Source organism: Castor canadensis, chromosome 7 (assembly GCF_047511655.1).
Source record: "Castor canadensis chromosome 7, mCasCan1.hap1v2, whole genome shotgun sequence".
NCBI classification, from domain to species: Eukaryota; Metazoa; Chordata; class Mammalia; order Rodentia; family Castoridae; genus Castor; species Castor canadensis.
In genome coordinates this window covers 73611078-73620955 of record NC_133392.1, presented here as the reverse complement: position 1 = coordinate 73620955, position 9878 = coordinate 73611078, and the positions used below count along the sequence as shown (strand labels likewise).

General features: G+C 37.1%; 1 non-coding gene across 1 annotated transcript; it reads left to right on the top strand.

Annotated features, from left to right (window-relative positions):
- The first annotated feature begins 1231 nt into the window (after positions 1-1231).
- LOC141425149 (U6 spliceosomal RNA) lies at positions 1232-1338 on the top strand. Its single transcript, XR_012450241.1, has one exon. It is a non-coding gene; the product is annotated as a U6 spliceosomal RNA (small nuclear RNA).
- The last annotated feature ends 8540 nt before the right edge of the window (positions 1339-9878 follow it).

Sequence of the window (9878 nt, the reverse complement as noted above, 5' to 3'; positions counted from 1 at the left end):
CTGGAAGAAGATTTACTAAGCTAGTGGCCCCTGAAAACAACCAGGGGTAACAATACTTATTTTGGACAAAGTAGACATCAAACTCACATTGATCAAATGAGATAAAGGACACTCCATACTAATGAAAGAAGAAATACACCAAAAGGAAATAACAATTATCAACCTATATGCACCCAATGTCAATGCACCAATTTCATCAAACATACTCTGAAGGACTAAACACATATATTAATTCCAACACAATGATAATAGGAGATCTTAATACCCCCTATCACCAATAGCTAGGTCATTCAAACAAAGAATCAACAAAGAAATCCTAGAACTAAATCACACCATAGATAAAATGGACCTAGTTGATGTCTACAGAGTATTTCATCCAACTTCTGCACAATATACATTCTTCTCAGCAGCCCCTGGAACCTTCTCCAAAATTGATCATATCCTAGGGCACAAAGCAAGCCTCAGCAAATATAATAAAATAGAAATAATCCTATGCATTCTATCTGACCACAATGCATTAAAACTAGAAGTCGACAACAAAAACAGCAGTAAAAAACCATACAAACAATTGGAAACTGAACAACACATTGCTCAATGATCAATGGGTCATTGATGAAATAAAAGAGGAAAATTAAAAGTTTCCTGGAAGTTAATGAAAATGAAAACACAACCTACCAGAACCTATAAGACACAGCAAAGACAGTCTTAAGAGGAAAGTTTATAGCCTTGAATGCATATATTAAAAGGACAGAAAGATCTCAAATCAATGACCTAATACTACAGCTCAAATTCCTAGAAAAACAAGAACAAGCAAATCCCAAAACAAGCAGAAGGAAAGAAATAATTAAGATAAGGGCTGAAATCAATGAAATAGAAACAAACAACAAAAAAAAAAAACATACAAGAATCAATGAAACAAAAAGCTGGTTCTTTGAAAAAATAATTAAGATTGACAGACCCCTGGCAAACCTGACTAAAATGAGGAGAGAAAAAACCCAAATCAGTAAAATCAGAAATGCAAAAGGGGAGATAACAACAAACACCATGGAAATCCAGGAAATCATCAGAGACTACTTTGCGAGCCTATACTCTAATAAATTTGAAAATCTTGAAGAAATAGACAGATTTCTAGAAACTTATGACCATCCAAAACTGAACCAAGAGAATATTAATCATCCAAATAGATCTATAACAGGAAAAGAAATTGAAGCAGCAATCAAGAGTCTCCCAAGTGCTTGCTTAGGCAGCACATATACTAAAATTGGAACGATACAGAGAAGATTAGCATGGCCCCTGCGCAAGGATGACATGCAAATTCGTGAAGCGTTCCATAAAAAAAAAAAAGTCTCCCAAAAAATTAAAGTCCAGGACCTGATGGATTCACTGCTGAATTCTATCAGATGTTTAAAGAAAATCTAATACCAACCTTCCTTAAACTGTCCCACAAAATAGAAAGGGAAGGAACACTGCCTAATTCACTTTATGAAACCAATATTACTCTCATCCCAAAACCAGACAAAGTCACCTCTAAAAAGGAGAACTACAGGCCAATTTCCTTAATAAATATCAGTGCAAAAATCCTTAATAAAATAATGGCAAATCGAATCCAACAACACATCAGAAAGATCATATACCCATGACCAAGTCAACTTCATCCCAGGGATGCAGGGGTGGCTCATCATATGCAAATCTGTAAGTGTAATACAGCACATCAATAGAAGCAAAACCAAAAACCACTTGATCATTTCAATAGATGCAGAAAAAGCCTTCAACAAGATCCAACACCACTTCATGGTAAAAGCTCTAAGAAAATTAGGAATAGAAGGAATGTATCTCAACATTGTAAAGGCTATATATGCTCTGTTAGTATCAGGGTGGAGTGGGGCTCTATTATTTCTGCATGAAGCTGAAGGCTCTGAAATTGCTTCTCACCAGGCTTTGGATTTTACTACCATAGCTGGGAGGGATAGGAATGCTTCCTTAGAACTTCCTCCATGAGGGAGGAAGATGGTGACAGAGACAGAGCAGCAGACCTTGTGAGCTCCTGAACCAGAGATCCTGCTGAGAAGCTGGAGAAACACCAGGCTGAGGGTTTGGCTGCCTGATTTTCAGTTTGATCACCCACCATCTCTATTGCTATTTATGACAAACCTATGGCCAACATCATACTTAACAGTGAAAAACTGAAACCATTCCCCTTCAAATCAGGAATGAGACAAGGGTGCCCACTATCCCCACTCCTATTCAACATAGTACTGGAATTCCTAGCCAGAGCAATTAGGCAAGAAGAAGAAATAAAAAGAATACAAATAGATAAAGAAACTGTCAAAATATCCTTATTCGCAGACGATATGATCCTATACCTTAAAACCCAAAAAACTCTACTCAAAAACTCTTAGACACCATAAACAGTTACAGAAGGTGGCAGGATACAAAATCAACCTAAAAAAAATCACTAGCTTTTCTATACACAAGCAATGAACAAACTGAGAAGGAATGTATGGAAACAATTCCATTCACAATAGCCTAAAAAAAAAAATTAAAAACCTAGGAGTAAACTTAACAAAGCAAGTGAATGACCTCTACAAGGAGAATTACAATCTCCTGAAGAAAGAGATAGATGGATACTATAGACGATGGAAAGATCTCCTGTGCTCTTGGATTAGTAAAATCAACATAGTAAAAATGGCTATACTACCAAAGGCAGTCTACATATTTAATGCAATTACCATCAAAATTCCAATGACATTCATCACCGAGATTGAAAAATCTACCCTAAAGTTCATTTGGAAACACAGGAGACTGCAAATAGCAAAGGCAATACTAAGCAAAAAGAGCAATGCTGGAGGTATCACAATACCTGACTTCAAACTATATTACAAAGCAATAGCAATAAAAACAGCATGGTAGTGGCAGAAAAACAGATATGAAGACTAGTGGAATGGTATGGAGGACCCAGAGATGAATCCACGCAATTATACCCACCTCATTTTTGAAAGTGGTGCCAAAAATATACGATGAAGAAAAGACAGCCTCTTCAACAAATGTTGCTGGGAAAAAGTGGTTATCTGTCTGCAAAAAACTGAAACTAGATCCATGTCGATCGCCTTTTACTAGTATAAATTCAAAATGATTCAAGGACCTTAATATCAGAATAGAAACTCTGAAGTTAGTACAAGAAGGAGCAGGAAACACTCTGGAAGTAATAGGTATAGGCAAGGACTTCCTCAATAGAACTCAGCAGCTCAGGAATTAAGAAAGGATGGACAAATGGGACTTCATAAAATTAAAAGTCTTCTGCACAACAAAAGAAATTTTGTTTGTAAACTGAAGAGACCACTCACAGAGTGGGAGAAAATATTTGCCAGCTACACATCAGACAAAGGACTGAGAACCAGAATATACAGGGAACTTAAGAAACTAAACTCTCCTAAAATCAATGAACCAATTAAGAAATGAGCAACTGAACTAAACAGAACTTTCTCAAAAGAAGAAATTCAAATGGACAAAAAACACATGAAAAAATTCTCACCATCTCTGCCCATAAAGGAAATGCAAATCAAACCCACACTAAGATTCCATCTCACCCCTGTTAGAATAGCCATCATCAAAAACACCACCAACGACAGGTGTTGCCAAGGATGTGGGGAAAAAGGAACCCTCTTACACTGCTGGTGGGAATGCAAGCTGGTGCAACTACTCTGGAAAAAATTTGGAGGCTTCTTAAAAATCTAAACATAGATCTGCCATATGATCCAGCAATCCCACTCTTGGGGAGATACCCAAAGGAATGTGACACAGGTTACTCCAGAGGCACCTGCACACCCATGTTTATTGCAGCACTATTCACAATAGCCAAGTTATGGAAACAGTCAAGATGCCCCAATACTGACAAGTGGATTAAGAAAATGTGGTATTTATACACAACAGAATATTACTCAGCCATGAAGAAGAATGAAATCTTATCATTTTCAGGTAAACGGATGGAACTGGAGAACATCATTCTGAGCGAGGTCAGCCAGGCTCAGAAGGCAAAAAATCATGTGTTCTCTCTCATGTACGGGCTTTAGATCTATGGCAATTGCAGCAATGTGGCTGGAACTGGATCACATGACAAGGTTAGATCCCATACTGGAGATATGGGAATAAGTAGAAAACCTAAAACATGAAAGCATTTGATGTCCCCACTCCAGAGGAACTAATACAGAAACCTTAAAGTGACAGAGGTTAACATGAAAAAGGATCAGGTACCAGTGCAAAGGTCAGTCAGAGAAGAATCAACTTGGGTGGTAACACATTTGTACATAGAAGCAATGCTAGGAATCTCTCTGTATAGCTAGCTATCCTTAACTCAACTAGCAAAACACTTTGTCTTCCTTTTTATGCTTATGTCTTCTCTTCAACAAAATTAGAGATAAGGGCAGAACAGGTTCTGCCTGGAAATGAGGGGGATAGGGGCTAAGAGGGTAGAGGAGGGTGGGGGGAGAAGTGACCCAAACAATGTATGCACATGTACATAAATAAATAATAAAAAATCTTTTTTAAAAAGACCTTTGATGAGAGACAAGGGTCTAGTTTCAGTCTTCTCCATGTAGATAACCAGTTTTCCCACCACCATTTGTTGAAGACCATCTTTTTTTCAACATCTGGTTTTGGCTAATTTACCAAAGATCAGATGGCTATAGATATGTGGGTTTATCTGTGAATTTTCTATTCTGTTCCATTGTTCTTCACATCTATTTTTGTGTCAGTACAATGCTGTTTTTGCTACTATGGCTCTGTACTATAATTTGAAGCATAGTGTGATAACTATAGCATTGCTCTTTTTGCTCAGGATTACTTTTGCTATTTGAGGTATTTTATGTTTCCACATAAATTTTAGGATTGATTTTTCTATTTCTGCAAAAGAATGATATTGAAATTGTGATGGGCATTGCATTGAATCTGTAGATTGCCTTCGATAGTGTAACATTTTCACTATATTAATTCTTCCATCCATGAACACAGGAGGTCTTTCCATCTTCTGGCATTTTTTCCAATTTCTTTCCTCAAGATTTTGTGGTTTTCATTTGAGAGGTCTTTCACCTCCTTTGCTAGGTTTATACCTAAGTATTTTTTTGAGATTATCTTGAATCTATTGTTTTCTAGACTTCTTTCTTATCCTCTTCATTGTTAGTATATAGAAAAGCTACTGATTTTTGCAGGTGAATTTCCTATCATGCTATGTTTCTGAAAGTATTTTTTCAGATTTAGGAGTTTTTGGTGGAATCTTTATGGTCTTTAAGCATAGGATCATATCATCTACAAATAAAGATAAATTGACTTCTTCCTTTCCTACTTGAATCCCTCTTATTACTTTCTCATGCCTTATTGCTCTGGCTAGGAATTCCAGTACTAATTTGAGTAAGAAGGGGGAGAGTGGACACCCTTGTGTTTTTCCTGACTTTAGAGGAAATGACTTCAGTTTGTTTCCACGTATTATGATGTTGCCTATAAGTTTGTCATATAATGCCCTCAGTACTGAAACTGGTTTTCCATGTTGGCTTGTTTCCATGCTGGTCTTTGCTCCAGAGGGTGGGGAACAGATACCAAACAGCTTCTATCTGGAGGCCAGGGCAAGGCTTGTCAACCTGCTCTTAGCTCTCCTTGCAATTATTTTGTTTATAGCATGACCCAAATGTGTTCCTCTTATTGAAAGCAGTTCAAGTCAAGACAGTAAAACAAAAACAAACCAACAAATACATGCACGACATAAGTACACACACACTAAAAAGAAACCAAACCCAAGTTGGTAGGGGAGTGGGATGTAGCTGGTCCCGGTATGTGCCCATGCTAGATTTGTGCTTTTAGAGGTTTAGCTTCAGATCAGTATTTATTGATTTTTCTGCTTGCTATCTGTCCTTATATTGGAGCTGTCTTTCAGTTTACTAATTTTTCCACCTCCCCTTGAATTCATATACCTGAGATTTTATTTCTGACTCATGGAGACATGGGAAAATAGTGCCTGTCAGCAATTCATCATCTTGGAATGACTTTTTTGTCTGAACTGGTTTTTGTATTTAGAAGAGTCAGCTCTCAGTGGGATGGTGGCTGATGTGTGCCCTGTATTGGTTTCCAGAACAGGCAGGTACATTTAGAGTTTTTTTTTTTTTCTAAGGAGGGCTCTCAAACCCCCAGCTCCTAATCACTACCCATTTAACATGTGGTTTGCTTCTTTTCCCAGGCCTCCACCAACTCATAGTCTTTGTTGTGTATACAAGTGTCCTTCCATTCCTGGTTCAGAAACTTCTGTGTTGTGCTTTGAGCTTGCTACTCTTCCCAGTCATGATTCTTAAGTCCATGCCACCAAAATTTCCTAAATAGTGCTGTGATTAGTAGTAACAGTAGAAGCTGGGCCTCAAGACTCCATCTTTTGTCTCCTGTGGGATTCTGTGTGCTAGTGTGACCTCCTTATTTTCCACCACTGGCCTGGCTAGACTAGATATATCTGCTGCCTGGGTAAGTTTTGCTCATCCAGCTCTTTCCCTATAGCTTTTGGAGTCTGTGTGGTCTTCATTGAATTGTCTGTAGGTCTGTGTCCACTGGCATCTACTGGTGATCTCGTGGGATACTGATGGAATCAAATCTACTGTGCCACCAACGCTGACTTCCTTAGTAATTCTGTGGGGAGTTTGTTGTGAAAATGGCTATTTAATAAAGTGTGTCAATTAGGATAGGTTCCAAGTGATGTCACTCTGCTCCCATCTGCCTTTAGAGTTCCTAAACATCTTTAGTAGTACTTAAGAAGTGTATTTTTTCCCAGAGTTAAAGTCTCAGAACAAGTGATACCCCACAGTTTAAAAATCAATAACCTCTTCAACCATAAATCATACACTATTAATCAATTAAACTTGGATCATATATCTCCTCCATTACTGTTTTAAAGCTTTTGTGGTTTAAGTTGCAAAATTGTTTACTTTTACTTACTTTTCATGTATAACACATGCTGAAGAAATTCAAAATGATATCACAATTTTCCAAAGGGAGACTTGTACTCTCTCAAAGCACAATGCAGTTTGTCTGCACAATACATTACTTAAGAATTGGCCAGGTATCAACCAAAATGACATTGATAATGCTTACTCTTCATTCATTTATCAATTTTCTAATATCTATAGAAGATATGTAAGATGGAACATTTTATTGATCTATCAATGGGTATTCATGGAGTGTAGTCATCAGGGAATAAATCCATAAGTTCAAGACACCTAAGCTGTTGTGAGGGCAATAAAAGATGAGTAAAGTTGGCCAGGACGCTACCATACAGTAGGGTCTTTTAGGCCAATTTATGCCATGAAGTTATATTATCAATTGTTTAAATAATAAAAATCCAGGTATTAGCATATTTCCTGAGATGGAGTTTGTGTTTCTTTAGATAATACACATTAGTCAGCTCAAGTTTGTCTTAAGAAACCACTACTGTGTAATTTAAACAACAGAAATTTTATCTTCTCACAGATCTGGAGGATGAAATCCAAGATTAGTGTGCCAGCAATGCTTGGGTTCTGGTGAAGGCTTTCTTCCTGGCTTACAAATGGGGATATTTCTCCTGCCTCCACATGGTTTTTCTTTGATGTGTGCAAGAGGAGAAAGATTGCTTCCTTTTCTTTTAAGGCCACCAATTTTATCAGATTAGGACCTACCCTTTTTGCCCCATTTAGTATAAGTAAATGCATTTCTCTGTGTTACTAAATCTGACAAAGTTTCCTAAGGACAACAAAAGACAAGTGACATATTCACATATTCAGAAAAGTGCCAGCTTCTTGGCTCTCTCATTTGTTTCTATCCATAAAATATTTCATGCTGAAGGTAACAAGACCAAAGATTGGTTTCTTTTGGCATTTTAAGCTACTTTCCAAAATTTTGGGATGGGAAATCCCATCTAATTTCATTATTATGGTTCACTCATGTGTCCTAAAGCAAAACTTCCGTGCAACCAGAGCTCCTTCAACAGCAATATGATAGCTGTAAATAGTAGTAGAAATAGTCATGTTCTCTTTTAATCTACATTGAATTTTTTTTGGTAGCACTGGGTTTTGAACTCAGGGCCTCATGCTTGCTCAGTACTCACTTTAGCAGTTGAGCCATTCTCCCATCCCTCTTGCTTTAATTATTTTTCAGATAGGGTCTTGCATTTTTTCCTGGGGCTGGCCTAGGACAGTGATCCTCCTTCCTATGCTCCCATGTACCTGAGATTGCAAGTACGCCTGGCTTGTTGATTAAGATGGTGTCTCACTAACTTTTGCCTGCACTGATCTTGAACTGTCATCCTACTGGTCTCTGCATCTTGAGTACTCAGGATTACAGGTATAAATCACCATCCCTGCCCTCTTATATTGGGTTTAATTGTAGAATTTAGTAAACCTAAATCAAGATCTGAAAAATTCCAGCACAGAGTTATAACCATTCAAAATATCATCAAAGTGAATTATTTTACAAATAAAACTCTAATTGAAATAATAATTTCATCAGAATCTAAGTAGTTCAAGCTGTGTGCTACAATTTCTTCATATAAGGTGAAATTGGGATAGTGATTGTATTAAGGTATATATTTGGGCCGCTCTCAAAGAATTACTACAGGATATTGTTGCTGATCAACTCATTCTCAAGATGTTATGATCCTCATGTCAAAAAATGACATCCCTATGGAAATATTTTTCAGATCAGAAAACAAATTACCTTTGAAGGGATAAATTCACACAAGTAGTAATTCAGTCCCAAGTTTAACTCAGAAGTGATAAACCTTCTATTAGTAAAGCATATTGAAAACTGTGCTTCCTTCTTCCCATGTCTAGGCAGAGACATATGTCCTTTGAATCACAATTCATTCTATGCATGCCCCTAAAAAATTGCTTATAGTTATTTGTTCAGCTGTCTGATCCTCCTGTCAGACAGTAATGTCATTGATGAAAAGCACTATATCATACTGCTCTTTCATATGGTGATAAGAATAAGGATATAAAAACTATCTTGGGATTATTTACAACATAAACAATTTTCTAAATTTCAAAACTGGCATGTATTTGATGCCAGGAACACAACATCAAAGGAGACAAAGGTGAGGTTGGAAGACAAGCCTGGAGGCAAAGAACTCTGACTTCAATTGAGACAAGTTTTAACATTAGCTAAATCAGTACCCTGGGTAGCACAGTGAGAGTTATGGGGGCAATGGCCCCATAGTATTTGAGGTAGACTTTGAAGCTTGGAGTAGTGATCTGAAGTTCCACGGTTGGTAAAGTGACTTCAGATGTCATAAGGAGCTTTGTCTCCTGGCTTGTGGAGATCTGTTTTCACTACTCTTCTCCCATCCTCTATTATCACTTTTCACAAGTAATGAAGTTCAGATCTTACTTACCACTAATCAGGATACTAACCCTTAAAAATATATACTCAATTTATAGAATTGTCTTATCATGGAAACTGTTTTATCTTAAGTCAAAAACAGAGATGCTGGTCATTAACAGATATGAAATGCAGAGACAAAGAATACTTAGAGTGTGTTTCAAGAATTTAGCAGCCCACACAAAATTCTATGTGTTTCATAGCCATGCTAGTTCTTGTTTTCTCAAGTCTGTATTCCGTAATATCCTTTGAGGTTGCTGGGCTGATTAAAAGAAGGAAACCCAATATTATTCTTGCTTCAAATCTTCTATTCTCTTTGTGTCTACTCTTCCTTAGTTTCTTTCTGTTTATTAAGACAGATTTGTCTCTGGCAAATTGTAACTGATACATAGTAAATACATCATTAGGTAAGCAACCTGAGCTGAAAATTGACTATATTTTTAAAATGCTGATGTATGGAATTTGGAGGTCTTCCTCTACCTGACAGATGGCAGAAG